Source organism: Alligator sinensis, unplaced genomic scaffold, assembly GCF_000455745.1.
Source record: "Alligator sinensis unplaced genomic scaffold, ASM45574v1 scaffold354_1, whole genome shotgun sequence".
Lineage (NCBI taxonomy): Eukaryota > Metazoa > Chordata > Crocodylia > Alligatoridae > Alligator > Alligator sinensis.
Genome location: NW_005842200.1, coordinates 1,575,170 through 1,597,969, shown reverse-complemented (window position 1 = coordinate 1,597,969; position 22,800 = coordinate 1,575,170).

The window sequence follows — 22,800 nt, the reverse complement described above, 5'->3', positions numbered from 1 at the left end:
GGCCCTGGATCAATCTGACCTTTCTTTCATTACTGCCCTTGGCTAGTGCCCATAAGACCTCTTACGTTTTCAGTGTAAGCAAATAGTAACCATGATGCAACCTAATCATGTATTACATTATGCAACAGAGCAAGTTTAAAAATAGCTTTTCTGGTTTGAGCAACACAGATTCCCCCAGCTGTGAAGGTGGTAGTACACAAGACATTTGTATCATCCTAAACTGAATGCTCAAGGTCACACAACACTTGCATACATTAGGAAACCAAAACGGGGTCTCATTCAGGGGTTGGACTAGATGCCCTCCTGAAGTCCCTTCCAACCCTGATTTTCTATGATTCTGACTCTTGCTGTCACTAGTTGTATACCAGCTTAAATTGAGTTAGTTGTGGTTTTTTTTACTGTAATCAATTAGCTCAGAATTGGACCTCAAGCAGCACAAGTCACTTATAATCAGTACTGAGTAAGACATAGCCCTGCTAATTATTTGTTTTCCATTGTAAGTAGCTAGAGTTTGTGAATCATTAGAGTGAACAATGACTACTGCCCCACATGTGAATCTGATGCTGGTTTAAATTAGTAATGTCATAGGATATCCAGAAAGGATACTGCAAAAGCAATGCACTGTGTTTCACACATAGGCTAGGGACAGACATTCAAAATGCCAGAGCCTGAATTTATTCAACATTTGCAAGTTAGTCTAAGCTGCCCAGGCTGAACCAGTTTGTAACAGAACAGACGTTCAGGCACATGCCTGCAGTTGCTCAGGCCAGGGGCCGGGGCCGCTAGAACACACCCTCGGCTGCAGGGAAGCTGTGGGGGGCATGGCCAGTCTGGGCTGAACTGGCCAGAGAGGGGTTTAATTCCCCCCTCCCTTTCCCACCGGGAGGGACCTGAGCTGGGTCTGCTGGGCACTCCCCGCTTGCTGCCGCAGCAGTAGGGCACCATGGCCCCTGAGGCAGCGTAGGGCAGGAAGCGGGGTTAATCTCTCCTCTACACCCACTGGCAGCCAGGTCTGCCTGCTGTCGCCACCACATTCGCTCCCTACAGCAGAATAGATCCCCTGTTGTCTCCTCCTCTGTATGCCGTAGGGAGGGGGAATAACCCCATCCCTGCCCCACCCAAGGGGCCCTGCCAACTGGTGTCTAGCCGTGCCCCCACCCAGTTGCTGCAGTGAGCGGGAACAGGGTCCTTGTGGGGGCAGCAGCCCCTGTCATAATGTTAGGGAGTGCAAACCCCTTCCTGGCGGGGGCCCCCGCTGCAGGGTGGGCAGAGCTGCTGCAAACTGCATGCGGCAGTCCCAATGCCCCAAGCCCTCCAAGCCCCCTGCAGCACCGCCACAGCTCACAGCAGCTTTCTTTGCCCCACAGTGCAGCCCTCCTCCCCCCTTCTGCTGGGAAGAGGCTCACGTTTGGGGAAAGTGTGACGGGCCACTTTTTCTCTGTGCACCTAATGCTGGCTCCAGGCTCCCCCATCCAGGCTGAGCAGTGGCGGTGCGGGAAAGAAACTGCTGTTCAGCTTGGAAAGAAAAGCATCCCCTCCACTCCTCCTGCCAGCACTCCCTGCTGCGGCCACCTGGAGCCACCACCAGGCTGCCCTGCATCTTCTCTGCTGTCACCGCTGCACTGCAGGGCAGCCCAGAGGCAGCGGAGATGCAGGGCAGCCCCACATGGGCTCCAGGAGGCTGCACCTGGAAGCACGGGCAGCAGGAAGGGGAGGGGGCCGCTTTCTCCCCATGCTGAGCAGCAGTTTCTCTCCCACACTGCCGCTGCTCAGCCTAGAGTCTGGAGCTGACGTGGGACACGCAGGGTCAGGGCTGCGTGCACTGGTCCCCACTTGGTCTGTGGGGCTGAGGCTAGTGGAGGCAGCAATGGAGCTGTAGCAGTCTTGCTGCAGAGCAGCCCCAACCCAGCATTGTACCCAGGGAGCGGAGCCTCGGCCCAGTGGGACTGAGGGGCCGGCTGGCAAAGCTCCTCTGTGGGCCGAATCCACCCAGTGGTGCCTGCCCGTGCCCCCACCTGGCTGCTGGAGCATCGAGCGGCTGTGACGGGTAAGAGCCTCTGTCACAGTTTCCCTAAGCGCGAGCCTCTTCCCTGGGGAGGGAGGGGCATGCTGCAGGGTGAAGAAAGCTGCTGTGGGCCACCATGGCACTGCGGGGGGCTTGGAGGGCTCCGGGCCCTGGTGCTGCTGCAGGCAGTCCACCACAGCTCTGCCCACCCTGCAGCGGGGCCCCCTGCCAGGAAGGGGCTCATCCTCCCTGACATTATGACAGGGACTGCTGCCCCCACCAAGGGCCCTGCCCCCTCCTGCTGCAGTGGCCGGGAAGGGGCATGGCCAGACACCAGCCAGCAGGGCCCCTGGGGGGGAGGGGGAGGAGCAGGGGGAGGGTTATTCCCCTCCCTCTGGCATCCAGCAGAAGCGACAACAGGAGGCTTATTCCCCTGTAAAGAGTGAGCATGGCAGTGATGATGGGCAGACCTGGCTGCCAATGGAGTAGAGGGGACACTAATGCCACTCCTTGCCCTGCTCTGCCTCAGGGGCCATGGTGCCCTGCTGCTGTAGCAGCAATGGAAGAGTGCCCGGAAGCAGGGCCATCCCTGGGGGTGGGGTGCCAATCGGGGCAACCTCCCTGGGCCTTGTGCCTTGGGGGACCCTGCAAACAGTGCTGTATAGGCCTTGCTGTGGCCACCATGCACCACTGGCTCTGCCCTCTGGCCACTCACCACCCCCCTCCACCCCCCCCTGCTCTGGCCACTCAAAGCCCCTCCTCCCTGCTCTGCGCTCTGGCTGCCTGCCACCCCCCGGCTCCGCATGGGCTGATATGCCCCAGGCCCCGCTCACGCCTAGGGACGGCTCTGTCTGGCAGATGCAGCTGGGGTCCCTGCTGGGGGAATGGAGAGTGGGAATTAAACCCTTCCCTGGCCATTCCCCTGCCCCTACTTGTCCCTGCTGGGGCTGGGAAGCAGAGGGGCAGGCCCAGCCTGACTGGGCTGGAGAAGAGAGACCAGCCAGGACAGCATGTCAAGATGCTGGGGGAGTCTGGTTTAACTTAAACAGCAAGGGGTCTGGGACAGACACTGCATAAACTGGGTTGAGCCAAATTAGTTAAGTCTGATACTACATTCAACCAGGTTTATCTCAAACCGGTTTTGGCCATTTTGAAACTGGTTCATGTGCACTGAACATCTGTTCTGTTACAGGTTTAAACCAGTTTCTGATCACTTAAACCAGTTTATGTGTAATATCTGTCCCTAGCCAGAGAGTCCTGAAAAGGTGAGACAGTCTTCTCAGTCACTGACTAAACAATGAGCTCCTTGACAAGGAGGTCCTTCCTATGTCACACTTTGGGATGGAGATCAGAAAATAGGTCAGATGACACAGACAAGAAGTTAGGCTTTAACCTTTAAAACTATACCACATAAGTGATTTTAACAGCTGTTGATCAGCAGAGAGGCTGCCAAAGCTGGTGGATTCCACACAATCTTCAAATGATGCATGTCCATGGAGGGGCGTGGGAAGGCTATTAGTGACTTGCCGAGATGCAAAGAGATATGGCTATATTGGGGCTTTCACAGGGCAATATGGCTGGAAGGGACCTCCTGAGGTCATCTAGTCCAGCCCCTGCTCAAGGCTGGATTGTCCCTGACAAAACCTTCCCAGCCAAGTTTCTAACCTGCTGATGAAAAAATGTTCTCTACACGCAAACTTACTTTCCCTTCCAAAGCTTTCAAGAGCAAACCCAAATCTTTCTAGATAATTAGCAATTGAGCACATTGTACATATGTAGTGAGCTGGCAACATCACCTTTAATCTCTATAGATGGGGGAAGCAGAAACCACTCTATGTTATGTCTCTAACCAGTCATTACATGGTCCACTATCTGCTTGTACCATCTGGTCGGTAGAGTACTGAGCACTCTGTTGGTGCTTAAAAACAGTGACAAGGAGCTAATTTTAATACACTGAAGCACACCAGTGAGAGGGGAGATAGATTTATTTACCCATGTGATGTTCAGTTGCTAGGTTGCCAGGCAGTTTGCCCGACAAACCATCACTTTCCTAGAAAACTAAATAATCCTGTTTCAGTCTAGAAGGCTTACTCACGTTTGATGAGGATTAGTGATCAAAAAGGGTTTTATAAACCCAGTAATCTAGGCAAAGAAATGTCATGGTCATGTCAGCAAAAAAAAGTAAACATTAAGCACTCATTGTCATAGGATCACTAAGTTTAAGATGGATGTACCCGGTGGTTTTGTGATGCATTCTAAAAATCATTTTCAGAGACAGCATTTCACAAGGTTTAACAAGCACATCCCTGGCACAGGGCTACTTATTTATTTTTCTGATTCACCAGCACACTGGGCTTTCTGGGTGGCTTATCATGGTCCAGACATTTACAAAATACAAAGGTTCTGTTTTGGTTTCTATAAACACCCAACCCTGCCCCCACACACGTGCTAGGTTATATCTGGAACAAAGAGAAAGTTGGATGTTTACACTTAACCTCATCAAAATCACTTTCATTTGCAGAGCTAAAAACAGGAGGAAACAGCCATGAGAACCAGTGGCTTCCACGGGGAACCAGCATTTTATTTTCAGTAAGTTTTTATTTTTTCCCCAGCAATTCTAAATATTCTCTGTAAAAAAACAAATTCTGTGTTTTTCTGCATTTTTCCATGGCAAATGGATTTGTAGGATCCTTGGTGATGAGGAAAGAGGCTAGGTACAGAAAGATCAAGCAGCTGAAAACTTTGATATCAAGCCAATGTGGTTTTGTGAAACTCTATATGGATCTATTCACTAAAAAACTTGTATTAGGACACAATGCTGACCTCCACTAAGCAGTCAACTTAGACAAGGGGCAAATTGTTTGTAAGGAGGATGACTCTGACAAAGCTGAATCATGATCTATCAAAAGTAAAAGAAAACATGCCAAAGGAAGGAAGGTAGGAAGGAAAAAAAGGTGTTTTGGGTAAATTAGGATGGGCTTCTGAACAACACTATTGCATTCCCCTCTTTCAAGGGGAAAGACTGACCATCACAGTGGCATAATTAGGGCAGGGTGACTGGGGCAGCTGCCCCAGGTGCCAACTTGTGCAGGGGTGGGGGGGAGAAGGCTGAAAAAAACAGCTGATGCTTTAACTGTGCAATTGCCACTGCCCCTGCATATGTCAGCTACCCTGAGTGCCTTGTCTTGTCATTATGCTTCTGGCCATCATTTTGATTATCTGTCAAATAAACAGAGTTTGACCATAAGGATGTGTCTCTTGGCTTCTCTCCCAACTAAAGGTTCACTGCTGACAAAATAAGCCCCGTCAACTCACTCTCTTTGGGAACACAGCGACTGGCAATTAGAGCAGACAGAGAGCCTGAGCATGGTCTGTTCTCTGCTGTTTCAGGAAAGCTCAAGCGTAACTTCCAGTGGGCTGGATGTGGGGATAGTCAGGGCCACTGAGTTGCTTGGGCCCTCTACAGAGTCAAATTTTCTGTCTGATTGCCAGTCTCCAGTGTATTCCGGTGGGAGTAAGTGGACAGGCCTTATTTTGTTGGGTTGAGAGGGAAACCATAAAAACATGAACCGAATGACTCCAACAGATGGTTAGATGTTAATTTGTTCTACCAATGCTATGAAACCCAAAGCATCAGAAATTCTTAGCTTGAAATCCAAGACAAACTGCAAAGTTACATCTAAATGTGCACGGACATTTGATTCCCTGCTTGTACCGCTGCTACTTGTCCTCGGGGATCGCCTGTGTCATGCACGCTTTGGCACATGGCAGGTTACCCCAGGGGGGATAAGGGAGGCTGGGACCAGCAACTGTGTTGGCACCAGCAGCCTTCCCTGGGGTCCTGGGAAGCTGTAGCCATGGCACTCCTGCAGCTGGGAGCCTGGCCAGCAGCCACACCATGGCTCTGGCAGGTCAGGTTCCAGTTTTGGGCAATGCATGCTATTGCCAAAACTTTTTTTCTGCATGGGTTTTTTTGACGCTGAGACCTCCCAAGGTCAAAAAGCCCCCACCGTGCTGCAAGGTAGCAGCGCGAGGAACACCTGAATGTGCAGTGTGTGGCATCATTGATGGGTCTGCAGCACCACATACCGCATTCCCGCGCTCATCTGGACATAGCCCAACTGTTGAAGAGAGAGACCATTTCAAGGCACTCCAACAGTTAGTCCTGCATTGTTATAAATTGCAACAAAGGGCATCATCATAATCTGAGAATCATAAGGGCTGAGGGGAGGAGTTTGCACACAAAAAGGCACAGGGTATAATTTGTAGCAAACTCCTATTTGAGTTGCAGCAAAGTGTGAAAACTCGCTTGTCATCAGCCTGGAAAATTCTGACGTGTGGGGGAGAAAGATTATTTATCATTGTTTCTAAGCACCAGCAGCACCGTGAAGTGGCAAACCTTCTCCTCCAAAGGCTTGGAAATAGCTTGTCTTGGATGCTCCATAGCAGCCCCTCCTACAAGCTGAGTTGGAGTCCTTTTAGATTAGTGATGGGAAGCAAATACCAGTGATACAACAATCTAAAGACTGAATGTATCAGGAAGGAAGGGTAAACCTAAGGGATGGTTTAGAGTGATTTCCGCTAGAGGACAATGTTGGCACAGAAAACAACTGACTATGACAGGATTTAGGCTGGAAATCAAACGGAAGTTTCTAAAACTAGTGAAGGCAAAAAGCCTAGGATTGAAACTGATCATTTCATGAAAGGTAATAAAGGAGATCATTGCTGCAATGGCAGGTGACTGGACTCTCTCCCAGGAGTCCCTTTCCAGGCCTATGAGTTATTTTGAATAGTTTAGATCTGTGCTTGAACAGTCTTCCAGATTTCTGGCCTGATTCAAAAGACTATGGCAGTTTCTAGAGGTGACTGGGGATTCTACCCCCTTGGCATTCTTGCATTTAATTTAGACCCCCAATTAGAAGATAAAGACTTCAAAATCTTCATGGAACGGAAATTTTGAGAAATTAATTCTGACATGTTAAATGAGAACATTCTCAACACTGAAATGCTTCCTTTAGGTTATTGGACTGATTACCAAAAAATGGTTTATTTCTAGTTAGACATTAAACTGCTTGTATCCACAGTGGTACATTGGATAATTCATAGTGGCCTGATATTATAGTTCCTTGGTAACCTAATATACCCCCCAGCTCATCCCACATTCCCTCATGGGCCACTGTCTCTGGCTGTAAAAAGTCTATTGTAATGTACTTGATCACGCGCCTCAAATGATATATGACATAGCTTGGTAAGAGGAAAATTGACATAGCATTATGAGATATGTAGTTCCCTAGGGAGCCTGTCAGATAGGAGAGAATGGGGACACAGACCACAATCCTAACACCAGTAGGCCAGGCCCTACGAAGATAGACTGAAGGGCCTGAATCTATTCAGCCTCCACAGGAGAAGACTGAGAGGGGATCTGGTGGCTGTCTATAAATTCGCCTGGGGGGACCAGTAGAAAATAGGTGAGGCTCTGTTCCCCGGGTACCACCTGGGATAACAAGGAATAATGGTCACAAATTGATTGAGAGCAGGTTCAGGCTTGATATCAGGAGGCATTATTTTATGGTTAGGGCTGCCAGACTCTGGAAAGGGCTCCCAAGGGAGGTGGTACTCTCCCTTACCTTGGGGGTCTTCAAGAGGAGGTTGGATAAATATCTGGCTGGGGTATTATGATTCCTGTCCAGGGCAGGGGATCAGACTTGATGATCTGTTCAGGTCCCTTCAGACCCTAGAAACTATGAAACTATGAAACCAGTGTGCTAGTAGGAAAATGCAGATTAATTTTATTTGATTAGCATAGAAATGAATTTTTAATCTGTCTTTCCTGTTCAATAAGGGTTATTTTTAGACTGTAATGCAATGGCATTCAACCTATCTAGCCCCCTGGACCGCATGAACGTCATGGGGCTGAATCCTGCTTGTAGAAGTAGTCCATGGGCCACATCCCACACAGGGTTAGTTTATCACCCCTGCATGTCAGCCTGACCCCAAACACTGGATTTGGCCACGGAACAACCCCATGCACCAGTCCAACCATGTGCACCAGTATGATCCAGCATCTGGGGTCATGCCAACTGGACTGCAGGGCTCCCCACGGGTCTGGAAATTAGGGGACCAATGGCAACGTTAATTGTCACAGCTTTGACCTTTTTACACAAAGACCCAGCTGGGAAACAGAAATACAGCTCAAGACATCATAAACCAAGCAGCCTGCACATGGGACATAGAAACCAGGATGACAAATCATTAGATGCAACTAGTTGTGGTCCCAGGAGCTTCAGTATCAATTGGATGTCAAAGTACAAATTCAAGGCACTTCTGAGCTAACATCATGAAATAATATTTACATCATGGAATTACAAGTTTGTATGACAATATACGGAGTGAATTTTCATGCTGCAAAGATCAGAAATGACAAAAAGGTGACTGTTATAGACCTGCTAATGTGAAGCTACGATGTGGAGGTTTGGTTTAAGGGGTGGTAGGATACTTATCTCAGTTGGGCCAGGATTTCTTCCAGAACCATATGCTGCATAGGGAAAAGTAGAAGATAATCTACCACCAAGCCTAACAACCAGGAACAAAAATGCTGAAAAATGCAAGGTTCTCTACCTTGGGAGGAAAAGCCTACAGCATCCTTATAGGCTCGGCAGTGCTACGCTGGCTAGCACTACAGACGAAAGAGACTTGGGGGTCATCATTGACCACAAGATGAACATGAGCCTGCAATGTGATGCTATGGCTAGTAAAGTGACCAAAACGCTGGCTTGCATCCATAGATGCTTCTCAAGCAAATCCTGGGACGTCATTCTCCCCTTGTACTCGGCTTTGGTGAGGCTGCAGCTGGAGTACTGCGTCCAGTTTTGGGCTCCACAATTCAAAAAGGATGTGGAGAAGCTTGAGAGAGCCCAGAGAAGAGCCATGCGCGTGATCAGAGGTCAGGAAAACAGACCTTACGACGACAGGCTGACAGCTATGGGGCTCTTTAGCCTGCAAAAGCGCAGGCTCGGGGCGATCTGATGGCCACCTACAAGTTTATCAGGGGTGTTCACCAGGACCTGGGGGAACGTTTGTTCACCAGAGCGCCCCAAGGGATGATGAACTTGAACGGTTATAAACTCCTGCAAGACTGTTTCAGGCTGGACATAAGAAAGAATTTCTTTACTGTCCGAGCCCCCAAGGTCTGGAACAGCCTGCCATCGGAGATGGTTCAAGCACCTACATTGAACACCTTCAAGAGTAAATTGGATGCTTATCTTGCTGGGATCCTATGACCCCAGCTGAATTCCTGCCCTTCCGGTGTGGGGCTGGACTTGATAATCTTTCGAGGACCCTTCCAGCCCTAATGTCTATGAAATCTATGAAAAGCCAAACTGAAGCATTTTTGGTTTTTTTAAAATATATTTATGAAACAAATGAAATAGTAAAGAAGTTGAAGGAGCCAAGGCTGCAAAGATTAACACATTTGTATTTAAGACACTTAATGGGGGGGAAGGGAAGTCCTATATGCCACAATTTCTCTCTAAAAGGTAAGAGTTCCTCTCTATACAGCAATGTTCATATCATGCCTTGAACCCTTCATTCACTACTGCACAATTTAATATTAAACAGACAGTGAGAACCTGGAAGGGATTCAAAGAACAATAGAAATTAATAAGAGGAACTGCCTCAAAAAGAGTGTAAATAAATTTAATATTAGATATGAGTAAGTGGTGGGGTATGTCATAGATACTTGCAAAATGTAAAAAAACAGAGGGACTAGAGTTTAGAGCTGTAGGAGTGGTATAATTAAAACAATGGAATGAAACTACATAAAGCAAGGTGAGAGGCTAAAATTAACCAGAATAGCCTCATTAGTGCAGGCATTCAGCACATTTTAGCTTCTTTTCTACGGGCTAATTATCCATGCACAGATATCAGTGCATACAATTTGGGATCATCATGCAAAGTTACCTGTCAAATAGTTGGTAGCTGCTGTTGTGGAGTTTGGCTTGCTCACAATTATTCTTTAATGTGCTGTGTCCTGTGTCCATTGCCTAAGTCACAATAGATGCATCTACCCATGCATTTTACTGCTGAATAGACTAATTAGCTCTGCAGTAAAACATCATCTACACATGTGCCAGTATTAGGGCACAGTAAAATAATTAACTCCACTGTAGAATAGCACTGCTTGGGACAGTACTATCTTATGGCAGAGTAGTTAGCTGTGACTAAATGCATGTGTAGATGGTGACCTCAGGTGCAAATTGCACTAGGTCAGCCTAGCCAGACTCCTGGCTGCCACCTAGCCAAACGACTCTGCACATGAAGCATCCTCGTGCTCCAGCCACCCCTTCTGCCACCTGACGCTGCCACTTGGAGTTCAGGGCTGACCCCTCCCCTTGCCCTCCCCCACTGCCGCTGTGTCCCGTGCCAGTCCATCACTGCTCCCAACTCAAATTGCTGCTCTTCCCAGGGGGTGGGATGTGATGAAGATGCTGCACCCAGGAGCAGTTTATTCCAGCTCAAACAGCTCTGGAGTTTATTGTTTCACATGAATTGCACGTGCAGATGCACCCAGTGGCTGTGTGGTATGTGGCACCACAGACACACCTGTGATGCCACATATCACATAGTTGTTCTCCGTGCTGCAAAGGAGCAGTGCAGAGGGGTTTTTTTTTTTACCCCAGGGGTAAAAAAAAAAACCACAGAGAAAAAAAAGCGGAGTGGTGCACACTAGAGTAGTACGCACTGCTCAAAAGGGAAGCTGGGCTGCAGCTGCTGGCCAGGCTCCATACAGTAGGATCTCCACTGCTGCAGCCCCCGGAGGCCCCCAGGCCCTCAGGTAAGGCTGCTGGGGCCAGCCCAGTGCATAACTTGCTGTGTGCCGGAGCAAGTGTGGCACAGGTGTTCCCCGGGGACAACTAGTAGCAGTACAAGGTGCACCACCGCTAGTTGTTTCCAGGGAAACAAACGTCCACACGATGCATGGCCAATGTGTTTTAAGTCCTACGCACAGATCCTAGGTACAAAAGCAAACCCATGTACAGCTTTCAAGATGCTTCCAGTGCACACTCATATATTTATGTGAATATCTTTATGCAAATTGCTTTTTCAGCACATATTTCACTTTCATAAAGCAAAAATTGATCCTATATATCAAAGGAATTAGATGGTTTTGCTAAGATCAGTGTTTACAAATAAATGTTCTCTTCCCTCCCCAGCAAGATATATGCAACTATAAAATACATCTTCCAGGTTTATGGTGAAATTCCTCTGGTTTCAATAATATAAACATCAGACATTATACCAAAGAAATTCAAATATCCCTGCACCAGCTTCCTGGATGATAGAAGCAGGCCTTTTGTACCTCTATTTTCTTAGTTTCTACTGTTAATTGCTGTGTATAAGGCTAATTAGCCTTTAAAAAGTAGCACAAGGTTGACAAAGGCATTCCAAATACTTATGAAGCTCTTAACTGAGCATTTTGTGTGACTGGGAGTCTGCACGTGGCTATGTTTTTTGTGATACTGCTATCCTGTTACTAAAGGCAGAAAAGCTGTTTGTCAGCAAGGTGGACTTCCCATGAGGTTGGGAATGAGCCATTGCTCACTGCAGTGCTTTCTTTAGTAAACACTGCCCTGAGGTTTGTTTGCTGCTTCGTAGTCATGACAACAGTAGTTGGGTAATGAACTGTTGCTAGGCTCCTAACCAGGAGCAAAACCTCAAAAAAAAAAAAAGCCATGATATCACATCATCAAAATGCAAGAACACCCACTCCTCTCTAAATAGTGGTGCTGGTCACCTCAAAATCTACCACCCCCTTATCTCAGACCCCAATATTAATTTCCCTTCCTGCCATTATTAAAGCGTCCCTCATTGCTATTCACAATCCCCCTGAATAACAAATGTATTTTGTTGTCTTTTTAAATATTTTTTCCATGGCATATAAGAGCACAATACAATGTATCAACAGTCCACCTATTGATTTTTATGGAAGTGATCCAGAAAATGAAGACTGTATAACTAAACAATTAGGCCAGCACAGCAGAACAAACTGTATATCTTGGGTTGACAAGCTATGGCAACTTAAATAATTCTTTAAACAAACAATATTTATAATGATCTAATTGAAAAAAAATCTTCACTGTAAGAGGGAGATATTCTTAAAGCTGCCTACATCACAAATCTGGAAGCCACTGGAAATAACTGGTGCTACTTATGTTGTATTTCAGTCAACAGAGCAAGTTCTGTTCTTGACTGCATTGACCTAAAATTTAGGAGAACTCTGTTAACTTTTTGTGGAATTGTTGTGAATTTAAGTAGATGGAAATTAAATAAAAGTCTGGTGCATAATTTTAAGTGCCAGACATTTAGGCTGGTAATAGGTGTTCAGTTAGGTGCAACGGGATCTAATGCATGATTCCAGCAATTGCACCCCCTATCATGCCACACATGCATGGCAGGTGGCACAGTTGTGGAATCAGGGATCAAATCCCAATCACACTGTATTACTGGTTCAGGGGGAGACTTTCACAGCTCCCATGCACTCCTGAGGCTGGATACACCTATCAGCTGACTGACACTCCCAACCCTGAGAATGAACTGGCCACACATTCAGTTTAAGGTACCATGGGAACCAGCCACAAAGTTATTACACGTATTTTATGTAATAATTTTGTGGCTTATTCTCTGTTTAATAAATTGATGTGTGATCAGGCTACTACTTAAGACATGATTAACTGGTTAATTATATCTTAAGTGTAATGTCTATGAGGAGCCTTAGATAATCAAATTTCTACATGTCCCTGTGTGATCTGTCTGCCTTTGAAATGTAAAACTGAAGGACCTACTCCTATAAGAGTTCAAGGTACAGAACTGCCTGAGTTAGTAGCACTTCTTGCAGGATTGTGTCCTAAACACAGTATATTACTAATAGCAAAAATAGCTTCAAATAAGCAAAAGCCTGGAATGCGGGAATAGAGAAGTAGGAGCGGTGCATTTAGAACTGGTTCAAGCAAATTTGGAACTCCCACCATTTCTGCTTTAGGGAGTAACTCAACTTTTCTTTCCCACTCTAAATAGCACTGCCAATTGGATAGGGCCATGCAATAAAGGTGTGCAGAACTGTTGTGAGTTTGTGAGAAGCCGTAGATGAGGAATTATTTCTAAATGGGAAGAAGGGAAGTTCCATTAGGCCCAAGCCATGGCCATAAGTAGGAGTAATATCCCAATACCTCAGAAATTTTGTTTTGCCTCTCGAAGTTTTCTGTTCCACACACTACAGCTCATATTCCTACAGTGCAAGTAGCAGAAGTGGCAGACACTGCTTCATTTATTAGGGGCTAGTTTGCACTATTAAAAAAGGTTAGTTGTTTGCTCTAGTGTAGGGGTGCTCAACCTCTATTCTGCAAGCCAAAAGCAGCCTGCAGAGCCATGTGACCCAGCCTGCAGAGCTCCCTATCCACTGGGAAATTTCTCAAGCTCCACTTGGTTGGTGGGAGCTGGGTCATGCCCCTTATCCCCACACAGCCAGATCACAGCTGGGCCACGCCACTACCCCCTGCATAGCTGGATTGGGGCTGGGTCATCGCCCTTCTCCCCCCAAGCTACAAGGCGAGGTGGTGGCTGGGCCAAGGCCCCTTCCCTTGCCCAGCTGGATTGAGGCTGGGCCAGACAGGGCCCTGCAGCAGGTACCCTGGGCTCCAGATCAGGACCATCAGCTGGATCTGGCCCACAGACAGATCACGCACTGCCCATCCAGCCTGCCAGGCAAAAAGGTTGAGCACCACTGCTCTCAGGTAGTGACTGATCCTGGAGTACCTTGAGGTGCTTTCCGGTGGCAACCTGTGGCACACTTGAAAGTTTATCTAGGGTTATCATATTTCCAGTTTCAAAAAAGAAGACACATCTGGTGGGGCAGTGATATGCCCATACCCTACCCCTGCCCCTCACTCCCAACCCACAGCCCCCACAGCCCTGCTGCTGCCCCTCACTCCCAACCCACAGCCCCCACATCCCTGCTGATACCTCTCACTCCCAACACACAGACCCCTGGCCCTGCTTCTGCCCTCAGCTCTTGACCCACAGCCCCGTCCCCCAGTGCCCCTCCCTCCCAAGACACAGCCGCCCCAATCTCTGCCAGTGCACCTCACTCTTGACCTCAGCCCCTTGCCCCCCCCAGCCTTACCAGTGCCCCTCACTCCCAATTCACAGCCCCCTGCTACAGCCCTGGCACCCAGACAGCTTTCCAGTGCTGGTAGACACCTGCGCATACACGCACCCCTCCACCCCCTGCCCCACCCCCAACCCCAGACAGTCCCCAAGTCCTGGCCCTCCAGCCCCCACTGCCCACAGACCTGCCTGCAGCTGCTGGGGCCACACACAGACACGTGTGATGCCCCTGCCTCCTATTGCCCTCCTCCTCTCCCCTCAGCCCCAAGCAGCTCCTTGCTGGGGCAAACCAGGAAGAGCCAGGAAAAACTTCAGAGCTGAGCTGACCAAAAACAAGTGACTGACTTTTTTTTAGGGGTGCCTTGAGTCTGACAAGTTTGAGAACCACTGCTATAGGGTACCTAACTTTGGGTCTATGGCTGGCCTCGGCAAGTTGACTTCACAACAAGGTTAACAGTGTAGCCTGGGTACACCTAGGGATGTGCCTTGTCCTCCAATGACAGTGGTGATGATCAGGCAGGGTGCTGAGGAAGGAGTCAGCTACTAGAGTGGCTTCCTCCTCTATCTGTAGAGCTAGGCAGAAACCAAATATTTAACTATTTAAAATTTATTACAAGAATAAATGCAGACACTTAATATAAAACACAGAATATTTACAAGGCTTAACATATAATACTATATATAATATTCCACAAGTCACATATAATACTAAATATGAACTAAATAACTTACAACCTATACAACACAATTAACATATAGGGATATTAAACTATGTAACCCAAGTAAATTAACAATAATATTTCTTTAAACTTTCACAAATAACAATACCAATATACACACTGAGACATTAAAACACATAAATCATATAAACCCTCTTAAAAAATACCCCTAGCTATATAACCCTTAACATGACAACCTCAAAATAGGGAGTGCACTCAGCACCTCCCCGAGGGGTTTCCCTGAAGCCCCTCCCATTTAGGGCCCTGGGATGTGGACACGTCCCTCCCGCAATGGAGGGTGGAGGCGGCAGACCCTCCTCACCTGTGTCAGCCTCCCCTGTGGGGCCTGCTTCCCCAGCAATTCATGCGTCCTCTCTGGAGAAGTCAAGGCTCGTCCCCTGGCGGCCGATCCCGCAAGAGCCTCTCCCCAGCGGCACCTTCGGCTCTTCTCGATGGCCTGGCACTCTGCACTGGGCACCCAGGGCTCTCTCTCTCTTGTGGGAGCCAAGCCCTGGTCTCACACCGGGGGCTCTCTCCTTTCCCGGGCCCTGCTCTGGGCACCGGGGCTCTTCTAGTTAAAAGTGGAGCTGCACTGCGGGACTCCAGTGACTCAGCCTAGGGCCAGGGCTAATGTGAGCAGCAGCAAGCTGCTTCCAAGGTGGTTCTCTGTGAGCCTAGCTGCATGCTGGGTGAGGCCCAATCAGCCGTGAGCTGCTCCCAGGGCCAGCTCTCTGTGTGCTGATCTGCACACTGACTGCCCAGCTGCTTGCTGGGTTCGCAGGCTCAAGCCACCTCGAGCAGCTCCTGGAGCCTGATCCCCATGCACCAATTTGTGCACCGCTTAGGCTCAAGCAGGGTCCCGAGGACAGCTGTCTCTGGAGCTCCTCTCTCCTCACCATCCCTTGTTGTCTCTCTCCGGCCTGCTGAGCACGCTCCCCTTTTATACTCTTCAGGGGCTCCACCCCCGAAGTTCTCCGGACCTGGCTGGTGCAGTTCCGATCCAGGTCCAGCTGCTCCTTGCCCCCTCCCTTCAGAAAAGGGCGGGGCATTGCTTCCCTTGTGCTGCCTCCGGATTGGTGGGCAGGCTCCACCAATCAAACAGCAGACCCTTGATCCTGGGATTCAACCCAAGCTCCGAAAAGGTAAACCTGCTACAACAGCATCTGGTCTTCACCATTTTTACCTTAGGATAGGGTAGTTCTCCTAAAAAGACTGTTTTTCTTTTTCAACCGTTAGTCCTTTGTGTTGGGTGAGGTTGGGCCCTAGAAGCTTCAGGCCCTGCAAGCCCTATCTGTGGAGGTAGAATATTTTAGAAATGCACTTCTGTGAAGGGTTAATCATCTTCCAGCACTTACTGACATTATGAGAATGGAACTTTGGACGGGAATTTGCTTTGCATAAAATGTTGTTTCTTTTGGCTTATGTAAAATACTATCCCTGCATGAAGGCTCACTGCAGAAATGTGAGCTCTTATCCCCTATTCTGTAATAATTAGAACATGGCTATTATAATGCAGCTTGCAGAACTGCTGTTTAGTTGCAACAATTAAAAAGGAGAGAGACTGATTTTTATGAAGTATTTCTATTTCAAAGGCCTGGAACATCAAAGCTGTGTGCAAAAGCTAGGAAAACCAGTTTAACAACATTAGAGATTTGCATAACAACTCACTTTCCTTTCAGGGTCAAGATTGCAAGCATAGTTGAAAACCTGCCCAGGCAATTTGTCAATGGATTTACATAAAGCTGTTTATAGTTTTGACTGAGAAGTAGGTAAAGATGTAGGTGAACAATGTTGACATCTAGTGTCCGGTACCTCAGACTGAATGATGCAAATACTGGTGGTTTATTCATCCCATCATGTAAAAGGTGACCTGAAAACAAAGCAGAACATTCCCTTTTCCTGACCAGCTCTATAACCAAAGTAAAGACCAATTCCTTAAATAGTTAGAAGTCTATCAGAAACTTTCCGCTAACTATAGTAGGCTTTGAACTGGGTTTTATAAAGGGCATTCAATGAGTAAGCAACTACTTGATTTTGAAATGTCATGTAAGCTAGCTAAAATTTTGTTGAAACATCTAAGATTAAATCATTCAGAAGTACAATGGAAGCTAGGAACCTCTCTCAAACACTGGAGCCAGCTCAGAAAAAGGAATGTGCTACAGATGATGTTCTTTAACCATACTTTATCCCTCCAAAAGCATTTGATACCATGTGCTTCATTAAATCACTAAGTAAATGATCGCTTTGTAAACCATATATAATGTAAGCTACTCCTTTTCATGCCTTTCCTAACAGTTACAAAATTCTTTTGCCAACAGCCAATATACACACAAAAATAAGTTCTCAATAATAGCACTTTTTATTTTTATAGCACTTTTTGTCTGTGAACCTCAGTGTTTACCTCTGAACCTCAATGATTACACTTCTCCACGGCCCTTTGATGTATGCTAGGAAAGGGAAGAAGTGTACTCATTTTATAAATGAAGAAAGTCAGACACTGAGTAAATATGTAACCTGTTGCACAAACTGTGTCAGAACTAGAACTAGATCTCAGATGTCCTGACTCCCAGCCTTATATTGGAATGATTAGGTCATGCTGCCAAGTTGCACAGAGGTTTTTTATTAATTGCAAGGTATTTTGTTGCAAAACTGTTTGAAATAAAACTCATTAGAAGCAGGGAAGAAACAGCACTTCTGAAAAAGAAAAATGTTTTTATCCTTGTCTTTATTATCTTTCTTATCTCTAAAAGCCAAACATCCTTGTGTTGCAGAAAGCTACAAAAGAAAGAGAAAGAAAGGGAAAGTCTACTAAAAGCAAGCTTATAAAAAATTGTTTTGGTTTTGCTACGATAGAGGAGCTGGAATGTTGCCATTTCATGCAGAAACCTGTTCCCTGACCCAGTTAAAGCACTTAGCTGGAACTCAGGAGATCGACATTCACATTTTGTATAACTTCCTGTTTAAGTATAGATGAGTCACTCACTCTCTCTCTCTCTCTCTCTGTCAGTTATCCACTGGACAATGAAAACAACTCCTTTCTCACTGTTTCTTCTTATCTAGTTACACTATAAATGGCTGAAAGGCAAGGATCCTATTGCATGCGTCTAGAATGCCTAACAATGAGGACAAAGTCTCAGTTGTGGTATTGTGTGCTATTGTTTTACAAATAATAATGAAACTGCAAAATTGTGCCCCATACGAACAGGCTAGTTCTGCAGCATCTCCTATACTTGGGCAAACCTCCCATTAAAAAGGCAATGGGAATTTTACACAGAAATGAACTCCAGAAACAGGTCTCAGATTGGGGACTATATACACATACAGGAAAGGTTTGTAATTTTATATATTTCTCATATAACTGGAAATGAGCGTTAGAGACAAGTGGAATAGTTGAGTCTGTTGATAATTGGAAGAACTGCCCTTCTTCCATGTCCTGAGCTAAAGAGAGATTCTTGCTCCTAGCTTTCATCCCAAGAAAATATTGCTCCACTCTACTAAGAGAAGTGGAAAGTAGGGGCCTCTTTGGAGTCCTTAGAGGTATGGATGATTGGTGCTTCTTAGTCAGGGGGGCACATGCCCCCCCTGCGACCAGTCCCACCAACCAGAGCGGGAGCGGGGAGTCCCCTGCTGCAGCCGCTTCTGGGAGTGGCTGCGGCCACTTCTGGGAGCAAGCACTGGCCGATCACTGCAGCCACTCCCAGAAGCGGCCACAGCCACTCCTGAAAGCAGCTGCAGTGATTGCAGTGATCGGCCGGTGCTTGCAGGGGGGGCACCAGCCTTACCAGCTGGCCCCCCCGCCCCCCCCGCCCATCACCTAAGTGGTGAGCGCAGCCATCTGGAGGTGCACTGGCGCTCTCAGGGGGTGCACGTGCACCCCCATGCACCCCCTACACATCACCACTGCTTAGAGACCTTCTACCCTGCTTCATAGCCACTTTTCCTGGGAAGAAAAGGAGATATCTAAAGTGACCATATGTCCAGGTATTCAGGCATACTCTCAATGATCTCAACTGGTTCATGGCTACACTAGACGAATTCCTGTTTCAGCTGAGCCCCAGAACATTGTACCTGGCTAGCTGACAATCTGAGTGATGGCAGTGGCTCAATGCTCTTTCCACGTTTTGCTGCTTCCATGAAAAGAAGAAAAGGCTTATACAATACCTTGTATTTCAATAGTAAATGGGACTAACTACAGACAATAGAAAATTCTGGGACTAACGGGAATTTTCATTGTCAAGATATTTATTCTTATGGTTCAGAGCATAACACCATCTGGCAGTAAGAAGGAATCTAGTTAGAGGATACTATAATAGATGGGCCACCGGGCAGTGCTGTTCTATGAAAGATGAGGATCCAGAATCTTAAAAGTGCTTAGGGGCCTAAGGCAGGCAAGGTTGTTTGGGTGAAGGTGATATCTTCTATTAGACTAACTAAAGAGTTGGAAAAATTGTTCTTTGGAAGCTTCTAGGCACAAACACCCTCCTTCAGCCAATGAATTTTGGCTTCTGTTCCACCCAGGAGAGCACACAAAACACCGACGGACTCTCTCTGTGCCTGAAGAAGGGCGTTTGTGCCTGAAAGCTTGCAAAAAACAATGTTTCCAACTATTTAGTTGGTCTAATAAAAGATATCACCTTTACCCAAACAACTTTGTCTGCCTGTGACCAATCACCCATGTATCCTTAGACCAACATGGCTACAACCAACAACACTTAGGTGCCTAAGTCTATCACTAGGGCCCCAAAGTCACCACTCTTCTGCCATCAATGTATCTGCTGGTGGGAATCTACAAAACTACTAAGCACTAATGGAGTCCCCGCAGTAGGATTTTTGAAGCTAAACAGTCTCTCACTGGAATGAGAGGGTGTCTGAGGGTGAAGGTTTGTAAAAGCCTTGTAGTTGTGCATCCACCTCAGCTGTAGGAGAACTGAGTTAAAAAAACCCTGACTTGGAACAGGAACTTGAAGCCACACCTCATCTGAGTGCTCTACCACTGGGTTACAGAGTCCGTTTTTTCCTCTCTCTGGCTCAAAGTATGTTTAATTGCTTATCAAAAGTGAGAGAGACTTTGAGGGACCTTTGGGAGAGACTGACAAAGTCTCATCCCAGAACAGTCAAAGGCTTGGAGACCGCCTGTGCGATTACAGATGTGGATTCCCATCCTGTTCCATATCAGGCAGAGCAGGGATGTTTTGGACCTACGTCTCCCATATCCCAAGGTGGGATATTCTAGCTACAAAGCTGTTCGCTATGCTATGGAGACAGTGTCTGGTTACTCTTTCTCAGATAGGCAAGGAACTGGTCTTCGGTGCCTGATGACTTGTATCTTAGACAGCCAGGGGTGCCTCCCTCAGAGACAGCTGCTTATCTGACCAGGTCAGATGTTTCCATGTCTAAGCCCTGAATTTCCTCTGCTTTTCACTTTGGCTCGCTTAGGCATCTCCCTGTTTGTTTCATTTCTTGGGGTAGCTTCTTTTAGCATCTGACTGGCCCTGTGCACTTTACAGGCACCCTGATAAATAACTTAGGGCACAAGCAGACAGAAAAGTTGCCTAGGAGTCAGGGCCTTGTTACACCTTATGCTGTAAGCCAGACAAATATTAATTGACTTAGTGTTGTTCAGCTTAGTGGAGCAGTCACACCTGAAAGCTTAAAACCATCTCTGATGGAACTGTGACTGTCCCTCACTTGCACAGTGTGACTTGCTGGTAGAGGCTTGGTGAGCAGGGGTAGGACTAGGAGCCTATGTAAAATGTAATGAAGTCTTTGTGTGTAGATGAAATGAGGGGCGTGTGTGCACAATACTTTAAAGCAGGTTAAATGCTTTTGCACTGCTTCAATGGTGTTGGTGTTTGCACACGTTGGTGGTGTATTGTGCATTAATTCCAGCCGCTGTAGCACATTCGGCAGCGTAATGTGCCTTAAATGACTTTGAGGTGCAGCAAACTAAAACTAAAACACCTCAGAGGAGTGTTTTTAAAAACCCACTGCTTCAATTTAGGGCCCCCGTTTCATCTACACACACCCTTTGCTGCCAGCCACAATGTCTTCACGTTTTGTGTATTTCTGTTTTCATCTGTTGTATTTATTGGCATTGACTACAATGCCAATAAATACACTAGGGACAGAACCGGCTCACTGCTCCTGCCAGGGAGAGCAAGCGCCACAGCCCCTAAGTGCCTGGTGGCTCTGGTGCCTCCTGCTGCCACCCGAACCATCTTGTTGCTTGAGCTTTGAGGGGTCTCATCCTTTTTTTCTCTGGAGCCCACCCCCGACACTGCCACCACCAGGAATGGCAAGCCAGTCTGGGTGGTGGCAGGGGCACCACGACCACCAAGCAGTCTGGGGCTGTGGCCACCCCAGCATCCCTGCTCTCCCTGACTCAGGAGGAGCCACTGCATCCTGAGAGGCTGAAGCACTTCAACGTGGGCAGCATAGCTGTAAGGAGGGGCCACACCTTTGTGGTACAGGAGCAAAATTAGGTGGATTAGAGATAATCCTGCCCTAGAGTGGCATAATTTTCAAATTAATGAGTGCTTTAAGACACTTAAAAGTGTTAATGTGCAGCCAATACAGGGGTTAAGAGTTCCAGAAGCTGCTTAAATTTACCATGTAAGAAGGCCCTCAGGCATTTAAATGTTAATGCCCATGCAGAAAGACACGGACATTTCAGCAGGGTGTTGCTTAGTGTGATGGGGATTTGAGGGGATTTTGTCCAAATCTGGGACAAGACTTGTCATTTTAGGGACTCTTTAGTAACACTAGGACACAACTCCAAAAATCACAACTGTCCTAGAAAATTCAGGACAACTGATCATTTTATCTGTGTCTTGCCTGGATCGCCTTCCCATTCCTTTTCAAGAGCTAACAATTTGTGGGGACTTGTAGAACGTGAACAATTGACAAATACAAAGCACTGAAAATACTGCACAAAGGAACTGCTTTCATTAGCACTGTAATGGTGGGAGGAAAGTGGGGGTTCAGAAAAGATTAATTTATTGTTCTGACAATGACTGTGCTCATGATAGACTTGAAGAAGAATCTCTAATCTCTTCACAAATTGGTGACTAAATTTGGAGCAGCCTTAACTGATGACCTAATGCCAGGACACTGTAGCTGGAAGAAAATGGAACAAAAAAGAATCTGTATCAAGAAGACTTGTACAGGCAACACATGTAATATACTTCGATCTTTTCACCTGAAAAAAAGCAGGGGGATGAAAGATTTAACTAAGGGCCTTACCCTGGAGCTCAGAAAGATGTTTAAAATACCAGTACTTTAACAGCACAGCACCATCTTGTGGTTATTAGCAATTAAGCACAATCTACAAGTCATTAACAGTGTACCACCATCTAGAGGCCATTTTACTTCTTGTTACAAATTTGAAATAGCCCCACACTTAGCACCCACAAGTTGCTGAAAGCTTGCCTGACACATTTTACAAGCTGAAAGAAAGGCACTCCTAGTTCTGATCTTTGGAGGTATGGAAGAAACAAAGTGCCAAGAACAAGCTGTGGACAGTCCTTCCGGTTTCTTTTCACGTTTAGCTGTGATCAGATTTGGAATAGATTTTTAAAAGATGAAGAAAGAATTCCTAAAATGTGAAGTCCTGTGTAGGGTTATGTGGATAATTGCTCTAGAATCAGACAGAGGTTCTCATAAGGCCAAGAGTTGAGCTGAATAACCTCAGTGCTTTACTTCCTTGTAGTCAAGAACAAAGGCTGTTGGTATTATTTGCCATTAGTATTATTTCAATGCCTTGGAGGCCCAACCAAGATCATATTCCCTTTGTACTAGATGCCACACACACAAACACACGCACATGTGCATATGAGAGGCAGGCCCTATCCCAAAGAGTTTACTGTTGTGTTTGTCCAAGGGCATTCTGAAATAAATTATTTCATCCACAAGTCT